A 13,585-nucleotide genomic window follows, 5' to 3' on the forward strand; every position below is an offset into this window, starting at 1 on the left:
GCGTTATGTCGATTCGATAGTAAATGACGGAAACGGGAGATTTTCTTAGGTTTTTACTACATATTAACACTTTACACAATTTCTCGTGTTACCTGGCTGCCAGTCCTCGGTTCATGCAAAATCTTAAGGTCCTCGGTCTGGTCCAAGGCACCAAACCGCCCAATAATTCATTAATCGATAACAAGCTTGAAATGTAGCTCTCCTTACTGGCGGATTGCATCAACGTAGATTCTTATTCTGTGTTCTAGTGTGCTGCTTGTACTGTGTCTGCATACCGCATCACGCGACAAGGGCTTGCAGACGATAAATGTAACCGTTTCAGAGAGAAAAGCGACCACTGTGACGATCTGGCATTATGTCGATTCGATAGTATATGACGGAAACGGGAGATTTTCTTAGTTTTTTACTACATATTAACACTTTACACAATTTCTCGTGTTACCTGGCTGCCAGTCCTCGGTTCATGCAAAATCTTAAGGTCCTCGGTCTGGTCCAAGGCACCAAACCGCCCAATAATTCATTAATCGATAACTAATACTTGAAATGTAGCGCCTCTTACTGGGCGATTGCATAAACTTAGATGCTTCTTCAGTGTTCTACTATGCCGCTTGTAGTGACTCTGCATACCGCATCACGCGACAAGGGCTTGCAGACGATAAATGTAACCGTTTCAGAGAGAAAAGCGACCACTGTAACGATCTGGCTTTATGTCGATTCGATAGTAAATGACGGAAACGGGAGATTTTCTTAGGTTTTTACTACATATTAACACTTTACACAATTTCTCGTGTTACCTGGCTGCCAGTCCTCGGTTCATGCAAAATCTTAAGGTCCTCGGTCTGGTCCAAGGCACCAAACCGCCCAATAATTCATTAATCGATAACTAAAACTTGAAATGTAGCTCTCCTTCCTGGCCGATTGCATCAACGTAGATTCTTATTCTGTGTTCTAGTGTGCTGCTTGTACTGTGTCTGCATACCGCATCACGCGACAAGGGCTTGCAGACGATAAATGTAACCGTTTCAGAGAGAAAAGCGACCAATGAGACGATCCGGCGTTATGTCGATTCGATAGTAAATGACGGAAACGGGAGATTTTCTTAGGTTTTTACTACATATTAACACTTTACACAATTTCTCGTGTTACCTGGCTGCCAGTCCTCGGTTCATGCAAAATCTTAAGGTCCTCGGTCTGGTCCAAGGCACCAAACCGCCCAATAATTCATTAATCGATATTTAAACTTGAAATGCAGCTCTCCTTCCTGGCCGATTGCATCAACGTAGATTCTTATTCTGTGTTCTAGTGTGCTGCTTGTACTGTGTCTGCATACCGCATCACGCGACAAGGGCTTGCAGACGATAAATGTAACCGTTTCAGAGAGAAAAGCGACCAATGTGACGATCTGGCGTTATGTCGATACGATAGTAAATGACGGAAACGGGAGATTTTCTTAGGTTTTTACTACATATTAACACTTTAAACAATTTCTCGTGTTACCTGGCTGCCAGTCCTCGGTTCATGCAAAATCTTAAGGTCCTCGGTCTGGTCCAAGGCACCAAACCGCCCAGTAATTCATTAATCGATAACTAAAACTTGAAATGTAGCTCATCTTACTGGCCGATTGCATCAACGTAGATTCCTATTCTGTGTTCTAGGTTTCTGCTTGTACTGTGTCTGCATACCGCATCACGCGACAAGGGCTTGCAGACGATAAATGTAACCGTTTCAGAGACAAAAGCGACCAATGTGACGATCTGGCGTTATGTCGATTCGATAGTAAATGACGGAAACGGGAGATTTTCTTAGGTTTTTACTACATATTAACACTTTACACAATTTCTCGTGTTACCTGGCTGCCAGTCCTCGGTTCATGCAAAATCTTAAGGTCCTCGGTCTGGTCCAAGGCACCAAACCGCCCAATAATTCATTAATCGATAACTAAAACTTGAAATGTAGCTCTTCTTACTGGGCGATTGCATAAACTTAGATGCTTCTTCAGTGTTCTACTATGCCGCTTGTAGTGACTCTGCATACCGCATCACGCGACAAGGGCTTGCAGACGATAAATGTAACCGTTTCAGAGAGAAAAGCGACCACTGTGACGATCTGGCGTTATGTCGATTCGATAGTAAATGACGGAAACGGGAGATTTTCTTAGGTTTTTACTACATATTAACACTTTACACAATTTCTCGTGTTACCTGGCTGCCAGTCCTCGGTTCATGCAAAATCTTAAGGTCCTCGGTCTGGTCCAAGGCACCAAACCGCCCAATAATTCATTAATCGATAACTAAAACTTGAAATGTAGCTCTTCTTACTGGGCGATTGCATAAACTTAGATGCTTCTTCAGTGTTCTACTATGCCGCTTGTAGTGACTCTGCATACCGCATCACGCGACAAGGGCTTGCAGACGATGAATGTAACCGTTTCAGAGAGAAAAGCGACCACTGTGACGATCTGGCGTTATGTCGATTCGATAGTAAATGACGGAAACGGGAGATTTTCTTAGGTTTTTACTACATATTAACACTTTACACAATTTCTCGTGTTACCTGGCTGCCAGTCCTCGGTTCATGCAAAATCTTAAGGTCCTCGGTCTGGTCCAAGTCACCAAACCGCCCAATAATTCATTAATCGATAACTAAAACTTGAAATGTAGCTCTTCTTACTGGCCGATTGCATCAACGTAGATTCTTATTCTGTGTTCTAGTGTGCTGCTTGTACTGTGTCTGCATACCGCATCACGCGACAAGGGCTTGCAGACGATAAATGTAACCGTTTCAGAGAGAAAAGCGACCACTGTGACGATCTGGCGTTATGTCGATTCGATAGTAAATGACGGAAACGGGAGATTTTCTTAGGTTTTTACTACATATTAACACTTTACACAATTTCTCGTGTTACCTGGCTGCCAGTCCTCGGTTCATGCAAAATCTTAAGGTCCTCGGTCTGGTCCAAGTCACCAAACCGCCCAATAATTCATTAATCGATAACTAAACTTGAAATGTAGCTCTTCTTACTGGACGATTGCATCAACGTAGATTCTTATTCTGTGTTCTAGTGTGCTGCTTGTACTGTGTCTGCATACCGCATCACCCGACAAGGGCTTGCAGACGATAAATGTAACCGTTTCAGAGAGAAAAGCGACCAATGTGACGATCTGGCGTTATGTCGATTCGATAGTAAATGACGGAAACGGGAGATTTTCTTAGGTTTTTACTACATATTAACACTTTACACAATTTCTCGTGTTACCTGGCTGCCAGTCCTCGGTTCATGCAAAATCTTAAGGTCCTCGGTCTGGTCCAAGGCACCAAACCGCCCAATAATTCATTAATCGATAACTAAAACTTGAAATGTAGGTCTTCTTCCAGGCCGATTGCATCAACGTAGATTCTTATTCTGTGTTCTTGTGTGCTTCTTGTACTGTGTCTGCATACCGCATCACGCGACAAGGGCTTGCAGACGATAAATGTAACCGTTTCAGAGAGAAAAGCGACCACTGTGACGATATGGCGTTATGTCGATTCGATAGTAAATGACGGAAACGGGAGATTTTCTTAGGTTTTTACTACATATTAACACTTTACACAATTTCTCGTGTTACCTGGCTGCCAGTCCTCGGTTCATGCAAAATCTTAAGGTCCTCGGTCTGGTCCAAGGCACCAAACCGCACAATAATTCATTAATCGATACTTAAACTTGAAATGTAGCTCTCCTTCCTGGCCGATTGCATCAACGTAGATTCTTATTCTGTGTTCTAGTGTGCTGCTTGTACTGTGTCTGCATACCGCATCACGCGACAAGGGCTTGCAGACGATAAATGTAACCGTTTCAGAGAGAAAAGCGACCAATGTGACGATCTGGCGTTATGTCGATACGATAGTAAATGACGGAAACGGGAGATTTTCTTAGGTTTTTACTACATATTAACACTTTAAACAATTTCTCGTGTTACCTGGCTGCCAGTCCTCGGTTCATGCAAAATCTTAAGGTCCTCGGTCTGGTCCAAGGCACCAAACCGCCCAATAATTCATTAATCGATAACTAAAACTTGAAATGTAGCTCTTCTTACTGGGCGATTGCATAAACTTAGATGCTTCTTCAGTGTTCTACTATGCCGCTTGTAGTGACTCTGCATACCGCATTACGCGACAAGGCCTTGCAGACGATTAATGTAACCGTTTCAGAGAGAAAAGCGACCACTGTGACGATCTGGCGTTATGTCGATTCGATAGTAAATGACGGAAACGGGAGATTTTCTTAGGTTTTTACTACATATTAACACTTTACACAATTTCTCGTGTTTACTGGCTGCCAGTCCTCGGTTCATGCAAAATCTTAAGGTCCTCGGTCTGGTCCAAGGCACCAAACCGCCCAATAATTCATTAATCGATAACTAAAACTTGAAATGTAGCTCTTCTTACTGGGCGATTGCATAAACTTAGATGCTTCTTCAGTGTTCTACTATGCCGCTTGTAGTGACTCTGCATACCGCATCACGCGACAAGGGCTTGCAGACGATAAATGTAACCGTTTCAGAGAGAAAAGCGACCAATGTGACGATCTGGCGTTATGTCGATTCGATAGTAAATGACGGAAACGGGAGATTTTCTTAGGTTTTTACTACATATTAACACTTTACACAATTTCTCGTGTTACCTGGCTGTCAGTCCTCGGTTCATGCAAAATCTTAAGGTCCTCGGTCTGGTCCAAGGCACCAAACCGCCCAATAATTCATTAATCGATAACTAAAACTTGAAATGTAGCTCTTCTTACTGGCCGATTGCATCAACGTAGATTCTTATTCTGTGTTCTAGTGTGCTGCTTGTACTGTGTCTGCATACCGCATCACGCGACAAGGGCTTGCAGACGATAAATGTAACCGTTTCAGAGAGAAAAGCGACCAATGTGACGATCTGGCGTTATGTCGATTCGATAGTAAATGACGGAAACGGGAGATTTTCTTAGGTTTTTACTACATATTAACACTTTACACAATTTCTCGTGTTACCTGGCTGCCAGTCCTCGGTTCATGCAAAATCTTAAGGTCCTCGGTCTGGTCCAAGGCACCAAACCGCCCAATAATTCATTAATCGATAACTAAAACTTGAAATGTAGCTCTTCTTACTGGCCGATTGCGTCAACGTAGATTCTTATTCTGTGTTCTAGTGTGCTGCTTGTACTGTGTCTGCATACCGCATCACGCGACAAGGGCTTGCAGACGATAAATGTAACCGTTTCAGAGAGAAAAGCGACCACTGTGACGATCTGGCGTTATGTCGATTCGATAGTAAACGACGGAAACGGGAGATTTTCTTAGGTTTTTACTACATATTAACACTTTACACAATTTCTCGTGTTACCTGGCTGCCAGTCCTCGGTTCATGCAAAATCTTAAGGTCCTCGGTCTGGTCCAAGGCACCAAACCGCCCAATAATTCATTAATCGATAACTAATACTTGAAATGTAGCGCTTCTTACTGGGCGATTGCATAAACTTAGATGCTCCTTCAGTGTTCTACTATGCCGCTTGTAGTGACTCTGCATACCGCATCACGCGACAAGGGCTTGCAGACGATAAATGTAACCGTTTCAGAGAGAAAAGCGACCACTGTGACGATCTGGAGTTATGTTGATTCGATAGTAAATGACGGAAACGGGAGATTTTCTTAGGTTTTTACTACATATTAACACTTTACACAATTTCTCGTGTTACCTGGCTGCCAGTCCTCGGTTCATGCAAAATCTTAAGGTCCTCGGTCTGGTCCAAGGCACCAAACCGCCCAATAATTCATTAATCGATAACTAAAACTTGAAATGTAGCTCGTCTACCTGGCCGAGTGCATCAACGTAGATTCTTATTCTGTGTTCTAGTGTGCTGCTTGTACTGTGTCTGCATACCGCATCACGCGACAAGGGCTTGCAGACGGTAAATGTAACAGTTTCAGAGAGAAAAGCGACCAATGTGACGATCTGGCGTTATGTCGATTCGATAGTAAATGACGGAAACGGGAGATTTTCTTAGGTTTTTACTACATTTTAACACTTTACACAATTTCTCGTGTTACCTGGCTGCCAGTCCTCGGTTCATGCAAAATCTTAAGGTCCTCGGTCTGGACCAAGGCACCAAACCGCCCAATAATTCATTAATCGATAACTAAAACTTGAAATGTAGCTCTTCTTACTGGCCGATTGCATAAACTTAGATGCTTCTTCAGTGTTCTACTGTGCCGCTTGTAGTGACTCTGCATACCGCATCACGCGACAAGGGCTTGCAGACGATAAATGTAACCGTTTCAGAGAGAAAAGCGACCAATGTGACGATCTGGCGTTATGTCGATTCGATAGTAAATGACGGAAACGGGAGATTTTCTTAGGTTTTTACTACATATTAACACTTTTCACAATTTCTCGTGTTACCTGGCTGCCAGTCCTCGGTTCATGCAAAATCTTAAGGTCCTCGGTCTGGTCCAAGGCACCAAATCGCCCAATAATTCATTAGTCGATAACTAAAACTTGAAATGTAGCTCTTCTTACTGGGCGATTGCATAAACTTAGATGCTTCTTCAGTGTTCTACTATGCCGCTTGTAGTGACTCTGCATACCGCATCACGCGACAAGGGCTTGCAGACGATAAATCTAACCGTTTCAGAGAGATTTGCGGCCACTGTGACGATCTGGCGTTATGTCGATTCGATAGTAAATGACGGAAACGGGAGATTTTCTTAGGTTTTTACTACATATTAACACTTTACACAATTTCTCGTGTTACCTGGCTGCCAGTCCTCGGTTCATGCAAAATCTTAAGGTCCTCGGTCTGGTCCAAGGCACCAAACCGCCCAATAATTCATTAATCGATAACTAAAACTTGAAATGTAGCTCTTCTTACCAGGCGATTGCATAAACTTAGATGCTTCTTCAGTGTTCTACTATGCCGCTTGTAGTGACTCTGCATACCGCATCACGCGACAAGGGCTCGCAGACGATAAATGTAACCGTTTCAGAGAGAAAAGCGACCACTGTGACGATCTGGCGTTATGTCGATTCGATAGTAAATGACGGAAACGGGAGATTTTCTTAGGTTTTTACTACATATTAACACTTTACACAATTTCTCGTGTAACCTGGCTGCCAGTCCTCGGTTCATGCAAAATCTTAAGGTCCTCGGTCTGGTCCAAGGCACCAAACCGCCCAATAATTCATTAATCGATAACTAAAACTTGAAATGTAGCTCTTCTTACTGGCCGATTGCATCAACGTAGATTCTTATTCTGTGTTCTAGTGTGCTGCTTGTACTGTGTCTGCATACCGCATCACGCGACAAGGGCTTGCAGACGATAAATGTAACCGTTTCAGAGAGAAAAGCGACCAATGTGACGATCTGGCGTTATGTCGATTCGATAGTAAATGACGGAAACGGGAGATTTTCTTAGGTTTTTACTACATATTAACACTTTACACAATTTCTCGTTTTACCTGGCTGCCAGTCCTCGGTTCATGCAAAATCTTAAGGTCCTCGGTCTGGTCCAAGGCACCAAACCGCCCAATAATTCATTAATCGATAACTAAAACTTGAAATGTAGCTCTTCTTACTGGCCGATTGCATAAACTTAGATGCTTCTTCAGTGTTCTACTGTGCCGCTTGTAGTGACTCTGCATACCGCATCACGCGACAAGGGCTTGCAGACGATAAATGTAACCGTTTCAGAGAGAAATGCGACCAATGTGACGATCTGGCGTTATGTCGATTCGATAGTAAATGACGGAAACGGGAGATTTTCTTAGGTTTTTACTACATATTAACACTTTTCACAATTTCTCGTGTTACCTGGCTGCCAGTCCTCGGTTCATGCAAAATCTTAAGGTCCTCGGTCTGGTCCAAGGCACCAAACCGCCCAATAATTCATTAGTCGATAACTAAAACTTGAAATGTAGCTCTTCTTACTGGGCGATTGCATAAACTTAGATGCTTCTTCAGTGTTCTACTATGCCGCTTGTAGTGACTCTGCATACCGCATCACGCGACAAGGGCTTGCAGACGATAAATGTAACCGTTTCAGAGAGATTTGCGGCCACTGTGACGATCTGGCGTTATGTCGATTCGATAGTAAATGACGGAAACGGGAGATTTTCTTAGGTTTTTACTACATATTAACACTTTACACAATTTCTCGTGTTACCTGGCTGCCAGTCCTCGGTTCATGCAAAATCTTAAGGTCCTCGGTCTGGTCCAAGGCACCAAACCGGCCAATAATTCATTAATCGATAACTAAAACTTGAAATGTAGCTCTTCTTACCAGGCGATTGCATAAACTTAGATGCTTCTTCAGTGTTCTACTATGCCGCTTGTAGTGACTCTGCATACCGCATCACGCGACAAGTGCTCGCAGACGATAAATGTAACCGTTTCAGAGAGAAAAGCGACCACTGTGACGATCTGGCGTTATGTCGATTCGATAGTAAATGACGGAAACGGGAGATTTTCTTAGGTTTTTACTACATATTAACACTTTACACAATTTCTCGTGTAACCTGGCTGCCAGTTCTCGGTTCATGCAAAATCTTAAGGTCCTCGGTCTGGTCCAAGGCACCAAACCGCCCAATAATTCATTAATCGATAACTAAAACTTGAAATGTAGCTCTTCTTACTGGCCGTTTGCATCAACGTAGATTCTTATTCTGTGTTCTAGTGTGCTGCTTGTACTGTGTCTGCATACCGCATCACGCGACAAGGGCTTGCAGACGATAAATGTAACCGTTTCAGAGAGAAAAGCGACCAATGTGACGATCTGGCGTTATGTCGATTCGATAGTAAATGACGGAAACGGGAGATTTTCTTAGGTTTTTACTACATATTAACACTTTACACAATTTCTCGTTTTACCTGGCTGCCAGTCCTCGGTTCATGCAAAATCTTAAGGTCCTCGGTCTGGTCCAAGGCACCAAACCGCCCAATAATTCATTAATCGATAACTAAAACTTGAAATGTAGCTCTTCTTCCTGGCCGATTGCATCAACGTAGATTCTTATTCTGTGTTCTTGTGTGCTGCTTGTACTGTGTCTCCATACCGCATCACGCGACAAGAGCTTGCAGACGATAAATGTAACCGTTTCAGAGAGAAAAGCGACCACTGTGACGATCTGGCGTTATGTCGATTCGATAGTAAATGACGGAAACGGGAGATTTTCTTAGGTTTTTACTACATATTAACACTTTACACAATTTCTCGTGTTACCTGGCTGCCAGTCCTCGGTTCATGCAAAATCTTAAGGTCCTCGGTCTGGTCCAAGGCACCAAACCGCACAATAATTCATTAATCGATAACTAAAACTTGAAATGTAGCTCTTCTTACTGGCCGATTGCATCAACGTAGATTCTTATTCTGTGTTCTAGTGTGCTGCTTGTACTGTGTCTGCATACCGCATCACGCGACAAGGGCTTGCAGACGATAAATGTAACCGTTTCAGAGAGAAAAGCGACCAATGTGACTATCTGGCGTTATGTCGATTCGATAGTAAATGAAGGAGACGGGAGATTTTCTTAGGTTTTTACTACATTTTAACACTTTACACAATTTCTCGTGTTACCTGGCTGCCAGTCCTCGGTTCATGCAAAATCTTAAGGTCCTCGGTCTGGTCCAAGGCACCAAACCGCCCAATAATTCATTAATCGATACTTAAACTTGAAATGCAGCTCTCCTTCCTGGCCGATTGCATCAACGTAGATTCTTATTCTGTGTTCTAGTGTGCTGCTTGTACTGTGTCTGCATACCGCATCACGCGACAAGGGCTTGCAGACGATAAATGTAACCGTTTCAGAGAGAAAAGCGACCACTGTGACGATCTGGCGTTATGTCGATTCGATAGTAAATATCGGAAACGGGAGATTTTCTTAGGTTTTTACTACATATTAACACTTTACACAATTTCTCGTGTTACCTGGCTGCCAGTCCTCGGTTCATGCAAAATCTTAAGGTCCTCGGTCTGGACCAAGGCACCAAACCGCCCAATAATTCATTAATCGATAACTAAAACTTGAAATGTAGCTCTTCTTACTGGCCGATTGCATAAACTTAGATGCTTCTTCAGTGTTCTACTGTGCCGCTTGTAGTGACTCTGCATACCGCATCACGCGACAAGGGCTTGCAGACGATAAATGTAACCGTTTCAGAGAGAAAAGCGACCAATGTGACGATCTGGCGTTATGTCGATTCGATAGTAAATGACGGAAACGGGAGATTTTCTTAGGTTTTTACTACATATTAACACTTTTCACAATTTCTCGTGTTACCTGGCTGCCAGTCCTCGGTTCATGCAAAATCTTAAGGTCCTCGGTCTGGTCCAAGGCACCAAACCGCCCAATAATTCATTAATCGATAACTAAAACTTGAAATGTAGCTCTTCTTACTGGCCGATTGCATCAACGTAGATTCTTATTCTGTGTTCTAGTGTGCTGCTTGTACTGTGTCTGCATACCGCATCACGCGACAAGGGCTTGCAGACGATAAATGTAACCGTTTCAGTGAGAAAAGCGACCACTGTGACGATCTGGCGTTATGTCGATTCGATAGTAAATGACGGAAACGGGAGATTTTCTTAGGTTTTTACTACATATTAACACTTTACACAATTTCTCGTGTTACCTGGCTGCCAGTCCTCGGTTCATGCAAAATCTTAAGGTCCTCGGTCTGGTCCAAGGCACCAAACCGCACAATAATTCATTAATCGATAACTAAAACTTGAAATGTAGCTCTTCTTACTGGCCGATTGCATCAACGTAGATTCTTATTCTGTGTTCTAGTGTGCTGCTTGTACTGTGTCTGCATACCGCATCACGCGACAAGGGCTTGCAGACGATAAATGTAACCGTTTCAGAGAGAAAAGCGACCAATGTGACTATCTGGCGTTATGTCGATTCGATAGTAAATGAAGGAAACGGGAGATTTTCTTAGGTTTTTACTACATTTTAACACTTTACACAATTTCTCGTGTTACCTGGCTGCCAGTCCTCGGTTCATGCAAAATCTTAAGGTCCTCGGTCTGGTCCAAGGCACCAAACCGCCCAATAATTCATTAATCGATATTTAAACTTGAAATGCAGCTCTCCTTCCTGGCCGATTGCATCAACGTAGATTCTTATTCTGTGTTCTAGTGTGCTGCTTGTACTGTGTCTGCATACCGCATCACGCGACAAGGGCTTGCAGACGATAAATGTAACCGTTTCAGAGAGGAAAGCGACCAATGTGACGATCTGGCGTTATGTCGATACGATAGTAAATGACGGAAACGGGAGATTTTCTTAGGTTTTTACTACATATTAACACTTTAAACAATTTCTCGTGTTACCTGGCTGCCAGTCCTCGGTTCATGCAAAATCTTAAGGTCCTCGGTCTGGTCCAAGGCACCAAACCGCCCAGTAATTCATTAATCGATAACTAAAACTTGAAATGTAGCTCATCTTACTGGCCGATTGCATCAACGTAGATTCCTATTCTGTGTTCTAGGTTTCTGCTTGTACTGTGTCTGCATACCGCATCACGCGACAAGGGCTTGCAGACGATAAATGTAACCGTTTCAGAGAGAAAAGCGACCAATGTGACGATCTGGCGTTATGTCGATTCGATAGTAAATGACGGAAACGGGAGATTTTCTTAGGTTTTTACTACATATTAACACTTTACACAATTTCTCGTGTTACCTGGCTGCCAGTCCTCGGTTCATGCCAAATCTTAAGGTCCTCGGTCTGGTCCAAGGCACCAAACCGCCCAATAATTCATTAATCGATAACTAAAACTTGAAATGTAGCTCTTCTTACTGGGCGATTGCATAAACTTAGATGCTTCTTCAGTGTTCTACTATGCCGCTTGTAGTGACTCTGCATACCGCATCACGCGACAAGGGCTTGCAGACGATAAATGTAACCGTTTCAGAGAGAAAAGCGACCACTGTGACGATCTGGCGTTATGTCGATTCGATAGTAAATGACGGAAACGGGAGATTTTCTTAGGTTTTTACTACATATTAACACTTTACACAATTTCTCGTGTTACCTGGCTGCCAGTCCTCGGTTCATGCAAAATCTTAAGGTCCTCGGTCTGGTCCAAGGCACCAAACCGCCCAATAATTCATTAATCGATAACTAAAACTTGAAATGTAGCTCTTCTTACTGGGCGATTGCATAAACTTAGATGCTTCTTCAGTGTTCTACTATGCCGCTTGTAGTGACTCTGCATACCGCATCACGCGACAAGGGCTTGCAGACGATGAATGTAACCGTTTCAGAGAGAAAAGCGACCACTGTGACGATCTGGCGTTATGTCGATTCGATAGTAAATGACGGAAACGGGAGATTTTCTTAGGTTTTTACTACATATTAACACTTTACACAATTTCTCGTGTTACCTGGCTGCCAGTCCTCGGTTCATGCAAAATCTTAAGGTCCTCGGTCTGGTCCAAGGCACCAAACCGCCCAATAATTCATTAATCGATAACTAAAACTTGAAATGTAGCTCTTCTTACTGTCGATTGCATCAACGTAGATTCTTATTCTGTGTTCTAGTGTGCTGCTTGTACTGTGTCTGCATACCGCATCACGCGACAAGGGCTTGCAGACGATAAATGTAACCGTTTCAGAGAGAAAAGCGACCAATGTGACGATCTGGCGTTATGTCGATTCGATAGTAAATGACGGAAACGGGAGATTTTCTTAGGTTTTTACTACATATTAACACATTACACAATTTCTCGTGTTACCTGGCTGCCAGTCCTCGGTTCATGCAAAATCTTAAGGTCCTCGGTCTGGTCCAAGGCACCAAACCGCCCAATAATTCATTAATCGATGACTAAAACTTGAAATGTAGCTCTCCTTACTGGGCGATTGCATAAACTTAGATGCTTCTTCAGTGTTCTACTATGCCGCTTCTAGTGACTCTGCATACCGCATCACGCGACAAGGGCTTGCAGACGATAAATGTAACCGTTTCAGAGAGAAAAGCGACCACTGTGACGATCTGGCGTTATGTCGATTCGATAGTAAATGACGGAAACGGGAGATTTTCTTAGGTTTTTACTACATATTAACACTTTACACAATTTCTCGTGTTACCTGGCGGCCAGTCCTCGGTTCATGCAAAATCTTAAGGTCCTCGGTCTGGTCCAAGGCACCAAACCGCCCAATAATTCATTAATCGATAACTAAAACTTGAAATGTAGCTCTTCTTACTGGCCGATTGCATCAACGTAGATTCTTATTCTGTGTTCTAGTGTGCTGCTTGTACTGTGTCTGCATACCGCATCACGCGACAAGGGCTTGCAGACGATAAATGTAACCGTTTCAGAGAGAAAAGCGACCACTGTGACGATCTGGCGTTATGTCGATTCGATAGTAAATGACGGAAACGGGAGATTTTCTTAGGTTTTTACTACATATTAACACTTTACACAATTTCTCGTGTTACCTGGATGCCAGTCCTCGGTTCATGCAAAATCTTAAGGTCCTCGGTCTGGTCCAAGGCACCAAACCGCCCAATAATTCATTAATCGATAACTAAAACTTGAAATGTAGCTCTTCTTACTGGCCGAT

This window comes from Schistocerca cancellata, unplaced genomic scaffold (assembly GCF_023864275.1).
Source record: "Schistocerca cancellata isolate TAMUIC-IGC-003103 unplaced genomic scaffold, iqSchCanc2.1 HiC_scaffold_1151, whole genome shotgun sequence".
In the NCBI taxonomy this organism is placed as follows: domain Eukaryota; kingdom Metazoa; phylum Arthropoda; class Insecta; order Orthoptera; family Acrididae; genus Schistocerca; species Schistocerca cancellata.